The following is a 9,696-nucleotide window of genomic DNA, read 5'->3' as shown; positions in this document are numbered from 1 at the left end:
AAATTTCATCATAAATTTGGTAATAATTTTTTTTCAATTGGGCACTGAGAATAATGAATCAATCAACACAACAGTTTGCTGGTGCTAATCTGTGACAGAATGACATATTGGGCTGTATTTAAAGCATAGCATACCATTTATAAAATGGGATTTATATATAAGTTGTTACATTCTGACAAAACAAATGCCAGCAGAATACATAAGAAAATAATTCCTGCCATCCTCTGGGATCAGTTACCTCCAGAAAAAAACTATTCACGTCGGCATGAAAGCACTGCCTTACTGTAATTATGTCTTTCAAATGTCACTAAATCAGAGACGTGACCAACAGCCTTAACCTACAATCTAGTTAAACTGCACTATCATTGCCAAAACCCTGCTTTAAAGTTCCTTCATTTTGCTAGTTGAGTGCATCTTTATTCTTTTTATATGGACTAAAGAGTGGTATCGTCCATGGCTGCATGATAAAGCACACACGCATGCACACGCACGCACACGTGTGCGCACACACACACACGTACTTTAAAAGTGAAAATATCAATCCATCATTTATGAGGAGTAAAAAGGAGTGAATATCTAACAGAAAACCTGCCCTGTAGCCTGAGATAGAGGGCTGCTCATGTGTCTAAACCAAAGACAAAAGATCAAGGTAAAAGTCAGGAGTGATATTCAAAACATTAACAGACTCAACCCAACAGGTAAGACCGCCAACCAAGCAGAATGGAAACTGGTTATATCGGGAGAGGAGAATCCCACAGGTCTCCTCATGTGCCCGGGCACTACCCTTCTGTTGCTGAACGATATGCATGTTTGGGAGTCTCGAGAGACAGACTGTGCCAGCTGAGGGAACGGAGGAACACTTGTGGGTGAGGGAAGGTCTCGAGGCCAACAGCTCTTGACCAACGAGTAGGAAGTATCTTACTATTTTAGCGACTGATACGCCTTCACCAGTTCATACTATCTGAATGTCAATCCTGATCCAAAATCTGATTTCATTAACCATCGGAACAAGATTTCCAGACCAGAAAAGAGCAGATTCTAAGGAGTTGGAAGAATGTATTGGTAACACACCTGTAGAAGAGTGGCACGTACGTTAACATGTTAGAAAGAAGTTATCATAATTGGGTCTGAACACAAGACAGTGAGGCCTCACCCACGGGCTGCATTTTATTAGCACAGTTCCAGTCCCTGGCAAGGACCACCAGGGCAGGAGGCGCCCGAACAAGCCTTCAGGCCTGGCAAGTGGAGAACACTGGTTGAGAGAAACTTACTGGATGCCAGATGGTTTGCATTGGGACACCCAGATTCCAGATCGCAGAGCATGATTAATGTGAAGTCCCATTAGAGAACTGGTCTGGAATGAATTAAATATGCCTTGTCCAGATGGTTCAGGAATCCAGAGGAAGGCTGAGGCCTCAGATGTGGAGGTCAGTGAGGCCCAGCTATGGCAGGTTAATGAAGGTAGGGGCTGAGATATGGCCTTGCCATTTTTCCTCAGCCTGCAGGAATTAGAAGCAATTTTTTTTAAAAAAAAGCACACGTGTTGGCCCCATATCCCCAAATGTATAATATTCATTCCATGACAGAAATTATCCAAAAGAATAGATACAGTAGTCAATAGGCTAAGGTATTGTTCTGAGTCTCAAATGAGACCATTATGAAATTTCTACCCTGACACAGACAAATACCTTGTGATTGTCATGTCATATACATAGTATTTTTTGTCTAGATGACTAACAAAGAGTTGTGTGTGTATGTGTATTTTTCTCAGAATGGTCACTTTTACCATTGAGAAGTTCTGAATGTGTAATTGACTGAGCTAAACAATAATTTTTAAGATGCCATTGAGAGGAAGAGATGATCACATACTTCATGAAATATGCATATATTGGCAATTTGGCAATCCCTAATTGAGTAATTTCTAGGCTCCATGCCTGTGCATTATAATGCTGACATACATTAAACATGGCAAAACTGTCGGTATCACTAATTCTGGAGAAAATGTGTGCATGTCATTCAACTGACAAACAATTGGCAGGTAGCTTTTATAATAGCAAGATGGATTCTTGTATGGGATGTGTTGATTGCTTATGTCAGTCCCTTTGAAATTTAACAGCAGTTGTAATTAGAGCTGTAAATCTCTTCTAACTATAATTAGATTACTATTTATACCCATTGTCATTTTTTTAAACAGTCTGAGATGCTACTATGGAGCGAGAAAGGTGTGTGTATGGGGGGCAGGGGCGCAATATGGCTTCTTTAAAACAAGAATCGCTGGGCGCCTGGGTGGCTCAGTTGGTTAAGCGACTGCCTTCGGCTCAGGTCATGATCCTGGAGTCCCTGGATCGAGTCCCGCATCAGGCTCCCTGCTCAGCGGGGGGTCTGCTTCTCCCTCTGACCCTCCCCCCTCTCATGTGCTCTCTCTCTAATAAATAAATAAAATCTTAAAAAAAAAAACAAACAAGAATTGCTGTTAAGAATTAACTGCAGGGTGCTTTGTGAGTTTAAAGACTGAGTCCCAAGGAAAATATTTCAGAGCAATGGCTGCATGAATCTTTAGTCTCCGTGAAGGAAGTGTGTTCTCCAAAGAGCAGATCTGGTCTTCTCATGGGTTTCTCTAAGCTGGACCTTGCAGTCCATAGTTATACCTATCTATATGCAGGAGAACAAAATGAAACTGGAGAACGTCTGTGTCATAGAAGACTGAATTCTACACTTTACATTTTATTAAATCTCCATTCCTTCTGAAAGCGTTCTTTTGCTGACTCTGTAATCCAGTGAGACTATGGAATAATGCTGGAAATCTGCTCATTTAGGATGCTATGGTGTTGCTGAAGGCAATGGACGGAGTTCTCTCTTTAACCACCCTTCTCAACCTTCTTACAAGTGCTAAATAAAGCCTAGGGAGAAAACAGATTGGTTTCACATTCAGGGTTATTTTTAAAACTAACCCTTAGACTTTATAATAACCAGTGACAATATTCTGAATCTGGACAAGAAGTAAAAATATTCATAATCTAACAGTTCGGTTGTACTGGGTTCCCATTTTCCCCAAAGGGCTCTAAAAACCTGAAGTACATTTTATCCTCTTAAATGAAACAAGATGATCAATAAATGCAGCCAACTCGAATCATGTGCTGCCCAGATCAAGATTTGTTCATTAAGTGATGGTAAAGCAGAGGAATGAGTGAAATTAACAGAGTAACCTCATGAGCACAGAAAGGTATGCTTCCTGACACCTGACACTGTGTGGCCTTCAGTAAGACATTTCATATTCTGGCATTCTTTTTTTAGGATTTTATTTATTTATTTGGCAGAGAGAGAGCACAAACAGGGGGAGCAGCAGACAGAGGGAGAAGGAGGCTCCCCGCTGAGCAGCGAGCCCGACCCGGGGGTCAATCCCAGGACCCTCTGATCATGACCTGAGCTGAAGGCAGACGCTCAACCAACTGAGCCACCCAGGTGCCCCCATATTCTGGCATTCTTAAGTCCATTTCCCCATCTTGAAAATGAGGACATTATGCTAGATGATCTTTATAGCATATTTTCACTCTAACACCTGATAGTTATCCCTAAAGTCTTTGAACCTTTGCTTCCAGATTTAATATGTAGCAAAAGCTTTGAGCTGGCTATTTTAAGGAAAGTTACTAGTATGATAGGACTTCTCCCATAGTTCAGTAAGAGCAGAGGTTCCAAATACTGACAGAAAAAATATTAAAGCATAAAAGTACCAGAAGAAAACACAAGTTATTTCTGAAAGTATAATCTTGGAAAATGGAAAGCCCTTCTAAGTATGGGACACAACCCAAAAGACTTGAAGGAAAAGCTGCCAAAAGTTATAATAATATAAAAAACCTACATCCTCAGAGTGGATTGTAGAATGTTCTGTCATAGAGTTGGCTTGATTTGGGGTAGGGATGTCACCCATGGATTGTTCAAGTGTTTCAATTTGTTGTACTTAGAATCTCAGAACCATCTATCAATAGAACCATGAGCTCTGAGATGTGTTCAATGCATTTAATTATTAATAACAAAGAATCAACCTTTGCAAATGACATACAGTTTTAATACAAATTATAACAATGATAAGAGTATCTGTATATTTTTGTTATCATGTGCTTGTATTCTTATATACGTAACTTTTCTTGAGTGAAAAAAATATGGGAGAGTTTCAGCTGGGATATTGGGAGTTAGTTCTACACCAGAAAGTGTTACATAAGTATCATTCACCTTGTGTATCGTGGTGGAAAAAAATAGGTCAAGGGCCTCTGTTTTGACACATTATCCTGCATGAATTTGTTTAACAGGAGGTAGGCTATATATCTCACAAGATTTTTTGCAGTCACATTCTAGGAGAGAGATGCTTTCCAGGTCTGTTTCTTTTTTTTTTTTTTTCCTAAAGATTTTGTTTATTTATTTGACACAGAGAGAGATAGCAAGAGAGAGAGAAAGAGAGAAAGAGCACAAGCAGGGGGAGCGCCAGGCAGAGGGAGAAGCAGGCTTCCTGCATGAGCAGGGAGCCCGATGCGGGGCTCGATCCCAGGACTCTGGAATCAGGACCTGAGCTGAAGGCAGCGGTTTAACCAACTGAGCCACCCAGGCGCCCCTCCAGGTCTGTTTCTTTGGGCTTCATTGGTGTTCACTCAGTTCAGAAGATATGCATACAAACAAACACCCCATTTTGCATGAGGCATATGTTCCTGGAAGTGGTATCACCAACTGACCCAGCCTGATGTGGTGTCATGAGAGTGTAACCCCTAAAAGGATGCCTTTTGTCCAGCCATAGATTCTCCCAGTTGTGGTTCATATAACGTAGGGAAATCCTTCCAGGCTTCGGCGCTATGAATGCCGCACTTTGTAACATTAGAGTACTTCCACCACTCCCTTATTGCCAGGTGATCTTTTCCGCTGCGTAACTGGCCGTTTTTTGAAGGCATTTCAAGTTACCAGGAAACCTGTATTTTAACAACTATAATGCAAATCTGCTTGGAGTAGGTCCAGCACTATCACTTTTATCAAGTTTTATGGATCACAACTGTTTGCCAGAACACAAATAATTGGCAGGAAAGCCTCCAGCAAAATAAACAAAACTCACTGCAAAATATACTTAACTCAGAAAATCTTGGAGAGCACTGATCAGCTGAGAATATACAACAGGACTCAGAGACTGTTGGGGTAGAGGGGTCAGAAATGCCTATGATACAATGGATCAATATCTGTACATAAATATAGGCATATTTATATATATATAGATGCTGTATGCAAAATTCATGTTCTACGTACATATACAGTTTCTTAAAAACAGACACGCTGTTAATAAGTTCATCTGATGTGCGGCAGTTAAAGACGTACTTCGTCAGTAATAGCTAGAGAACTCTATGACTCTAACTGAAGAATTGAATATGGTATTTTGGAATGAATTACATGCAAACAGTAAAACAGTTAAGCATAAAATAATTAACAGTATTCCACAAACAATAAATAGCAGGTGGATGATTCTAATTATTTTTCTCCTAGGTTTAGGAACATCCTTAAGTAGACATGTCTTAAAGAAGTGTTCTAATAGGATTATCCATGTCTAGTGCTTTGACTGTCCTGGTTTTCATTAAAATGGTCTGAAGAGTCCATGTAGAGATTACAGGTAGAAATACTTTTATCTAAGAACCTTTTTAATAGCACCATGCCTACTGAGAATACTTAATATACATTTTCACTATCTACATTTTGACTGACATTTATACATGGGTATCTAATGGGCATTGTAGTAGGACACATAGAATTTAGCAAGACCAAAACAAATGACCCTCATAACCACACCTAATCATCCCAGGATGTGACACCACCATCCTCCAGGTTGCTGAAACCAGACAAGGAGCCACCTCCAGTTTATTGTTTCCTCACTATGTGATGTGGCAGCAAGTCCTGTGGATTCTGTCTTCAAAATATAATATGAGACGATTAATTTGTCTCTAACTGAGTTGCCTGGCACCATGGGCTAAATCACCATCACCTCTTCCCCTAACGACCCTGCTGGTCACCTACCTAGTCTTGCTTTTTGTCTTAGTGCCTTTCTATGACCCGTTCGCCATAGAGCAGTCCAGTGGTCTGGGAAGCATAAATCAGATTATGGCACTCCCCTGCCTAAAATCCACAGGTAGTTTCCCATGGCAGTTGTAACGAAATCTGAACTCCTTGTCACAGCGTAAAGGGGACTGAAGAAACCAAATCCTGCCTACCTCTTTGATCCCATAGCAGATATTTGCCCTTAGTCTTTCTTTAATTTTTTAGAGATTTTTTTAAATTTTTTAATTTTTTTTTAAATTTATTCATTTGAGTGAGAGAGAGCAAGCAAGAGCACGAGCAGCGGGGGAGAAGCAGAGGAAGAGGGAGAAGCAGAGGAAGAGGGAGAAGCAGAGGAAGAGGGAGAAGCAGAGGAAGAGGGAGAAGCAGACTCCCTGCTGAGCAAGGAGCCCAATGCAGGACTCGATCCCAGGATCCTAGGATGATGACCTGAGCTGAAGGCAGATGCTTAACCAACTGAGCCACCCTGGTGCCCCATCCCTTAGTCTTTCTTGATAACACTTTCCCCTCACTCCTTTTGGGTAACACCAGTGAAGTGTGAATTTTGATACCACAAAAGTTCTCATCTCTGCAGAAAAGACAAAATTCATCTGCCTATCCATAATTTTCTAACCTTATAAAAATCTTAGAGGAAAAATCAGCTATGAACTAAAAAACTACGTATCCTTTTTTTTCTCTGATTCAAGTATTTCAAAAGCCCTTGTTTTTCCCTAGAGAATGCTCCTGGACACCCTGCAGCATGTGTCCTTTAAGTTCTGACCAATCTGAGTACAGCGGTAATGTTTATGATGCCTTATCAAACCTCCTTTTAGAAAGGGCCTGTATCTTAGGGTGCCCGGGTGGCTCAGTTGGTTGAGTGTCGGACTCTTGGTTTCAGCTCAGGTCATGATTTCTGGGTCGTGAGAGCGAGCCCTGAGTCCGCTCCACACTAGGCGTGGAACCTGCTTAAGATTCTCTCTCTCTCTCCCCCTCTGCCCCCCACCCCTGCTCACGTGTGCACGTGCACTTCCTCCGTCTCTCTAAAAAAAAAAAAAAAAAATTTAAAAATTTTAAAAATGAAAAGGTCTATTTCCTATTGGATTTTTGTTGTTGTTGTTGTTTTCCTAGCTTTACTGAGATATAATTGACATACAACATTGTGTATGCTTAAGGTATACAACAGAATGATTTGCTATACATATATATAGTGACATGATTACCAAACTAAGTTAACACCTCGTTATCCTTTTTTTTTTGGTGAAAATAATTCAGATCTACTCTCTTGTCAAATTTCAAGTGTACAATAAAATCAACTATAGCCACCATGTTAGCCTATTTCTTTTACACACTCCACTAGATTATTTGTTAAATGCATTTGTATAAAGCAAGAGAATATTACTTCTAAGTGGCCAAGACTCTATACTACGTTTTTAATCATTGCCACTCATCACATCAAATTTTAGTCATTCTGTAGTAACCTAATTGTTTTAGCAACACTAGAAAGCTCACTTCATAGTAGCTAATGATTTCTCTCATAATCCCAGTCTTAGGAGAGTAATTGCTCGATAAGAGACAGCAGGTACCTTTACTACTTTGAATCCACAGTATCTTTTAGGTTCTCAACTATGGGGAAATTTAAAAAAGAAAAGCAGAAGACAAAAAAACTCAAGTGATTTGATCAAATTCAACTTCTTGGTTCTAAGGAGAAAAAAAGAAAAAACTTCAAAAAAAAATCCACATAGATTAAGAAACTGGTTGGATACCCAATAGCTCTTAGCAAACATTATTTTGATGAGTTAAGTGCAAATGAATCATAAACACATGGTCTAAGTTTCCCTTAAAGAGCATGTAAGTTTAAAATGGAAGAAGCAGTGACTTTTGGAAAAATATATTATGGTTTCTACCACAACTCAAACATTTACATAATAGCTTGAGCTGTTTCACAATCTGAAGGGACATCTGGATTGGTAAAACTCTTTGAAGCTCTCTTTTCTTCAATAGTTAAGTGCTTCACATTCACTTAGAATAGTTCAATATGCAAAATGTCTCATTTTGTCATCAGAAGAAATTCTCAGGTTCTCAGGTATACAAAAGATCTTTGATATTTCTAGCATATAAATTACTAAACATTTTGTAAATATATGATGGGGAATTATTTATTCTAAAAAGATAATATACACACACATATGCAAGCACCTACCAGAGACAAAGATCGGCCTTCAAAGGAGATGAACAGATAGACATGTGCCACTCCAAAACACTGAGCAGTGAAAAAAATCATACCAGGAAAAATTAAGCGTAATTTGATAAAATACCAGATTTCAGAGTTTGGGCAATCTTGTTTGAATTTGAAACAAGTGTAAATGACTGTGCATACCAAGCTTAGGGAAAAAGTCAAGTTTCAGTGGGTTTAGATCACAAAATGCAAAAGATGTTCAGAAATGAATAATTTGCCATAAGCAAATTTGCCATCGTTGTTTTGAAAACTCTAATTGTAACAGAAGTCCTCCTTTCCCTCGGGGCTACAACTTCCTAGAGTTCTTAAAGAAAGACTTAGAAACTTTATAAGCCTGTGATTCGTCTCATTCTACTGAAATTCCCTCCTGGGGCTGACTTGGTGAGAGCGCTTGGAGCTTGGAGCTTGGAGCTTCCGGCTTCCGCCGGGATGACACCAAGAAGAGAAGGCACTGTCTGTTACCTGCTCTCACTCATTCAAACATTTTGGACCCATTCTCATGCAGTATTTGCTTTTGCTCACCCTACTTCTGCTTTTTTCCAAAACACTTTTTAGCCATTTCTATGTCCATTGCAAGACATGGTGTACCTTGAAATATGGGAACAATAGAAGTTGTAATTATATTTCTAAGGCTATCGATCTCCCCATCAACTGAAATTCTGGGAAGGCAGGAGACCATTTTCTCTTGTTTGTCCCACCGCCCATTCTCCCGTGCCCATGGTGGGAAGATAATAAAGGGATTTTGAAAGTAACCTCAAATCAGCAAGCCATAGTAAAGAATTAAATGTTTAATTGTGAATAGAGTCACATGGGAAAGGAGACAGATGCATTTGCCGCCCTACTTCCTACTTTCCTCGCTTTCCTTGCTCTCTCACATCAGAGCTGGAAATGGGCTTCCTGTACTGTGTCTTCCAGTAAATCCCTGAACTTTATAGACAGATCCATTCATGTATCCATGAGACCTTAGGGTCTGGGCCTGCCACTCTGATTTTACTCTCATTTGTCAAGCAAAGCGCTTGAAATATCTATTTTAATGAATTCCTTATCTCATGTCCACGGAGAAGCTTGAAGTTAATCCTACTGATAGTGCTATCTAGTAGGGTTTTATTCAAAAGATCTACATATTTGTCAAATTAAAGACTGCCCGTTAGATCATTTTTACTTCTTAAATGCTAGCCCACAAACCAGAAGCAAGTAGATTTAATTTCATTATGAAAACCTATTTTCCCCCCACGATTCGAATGTTGCTAAACATCAAACCCTAGTGGCATGGCGTTTAAAAAGAAACCTCGTAATTCCATTAAAAAAAAAAAAGCTGAATTTCAGAAGTCATTAAGTGTGGTAAAAAAAAAAAGAAAAGAAAAGGGGCAAGGGGGGAAAGATGGCGGAGGAGTAGGGGA

Source organism: Neomonachus schauinslandi, chromosome 8 (genome assembly GCF_002201575.2).
Source record: "Neomonachus schauinslandi chromosome 8, ASM220157v2, whole genome shotgun sequence".
NCBI classification, from domain to species: domain Eukaryota; kingdom Metazoa; phylum Chordata; class Mammalia; order Carnivora; family Phocidae; genus Neomonachus; species Neomonachus schauinslandi.
The sequence above is the reverse complement of the archived record's forward strand: the minus strand, read 5'-3'. Positions refer to the sequence as shown.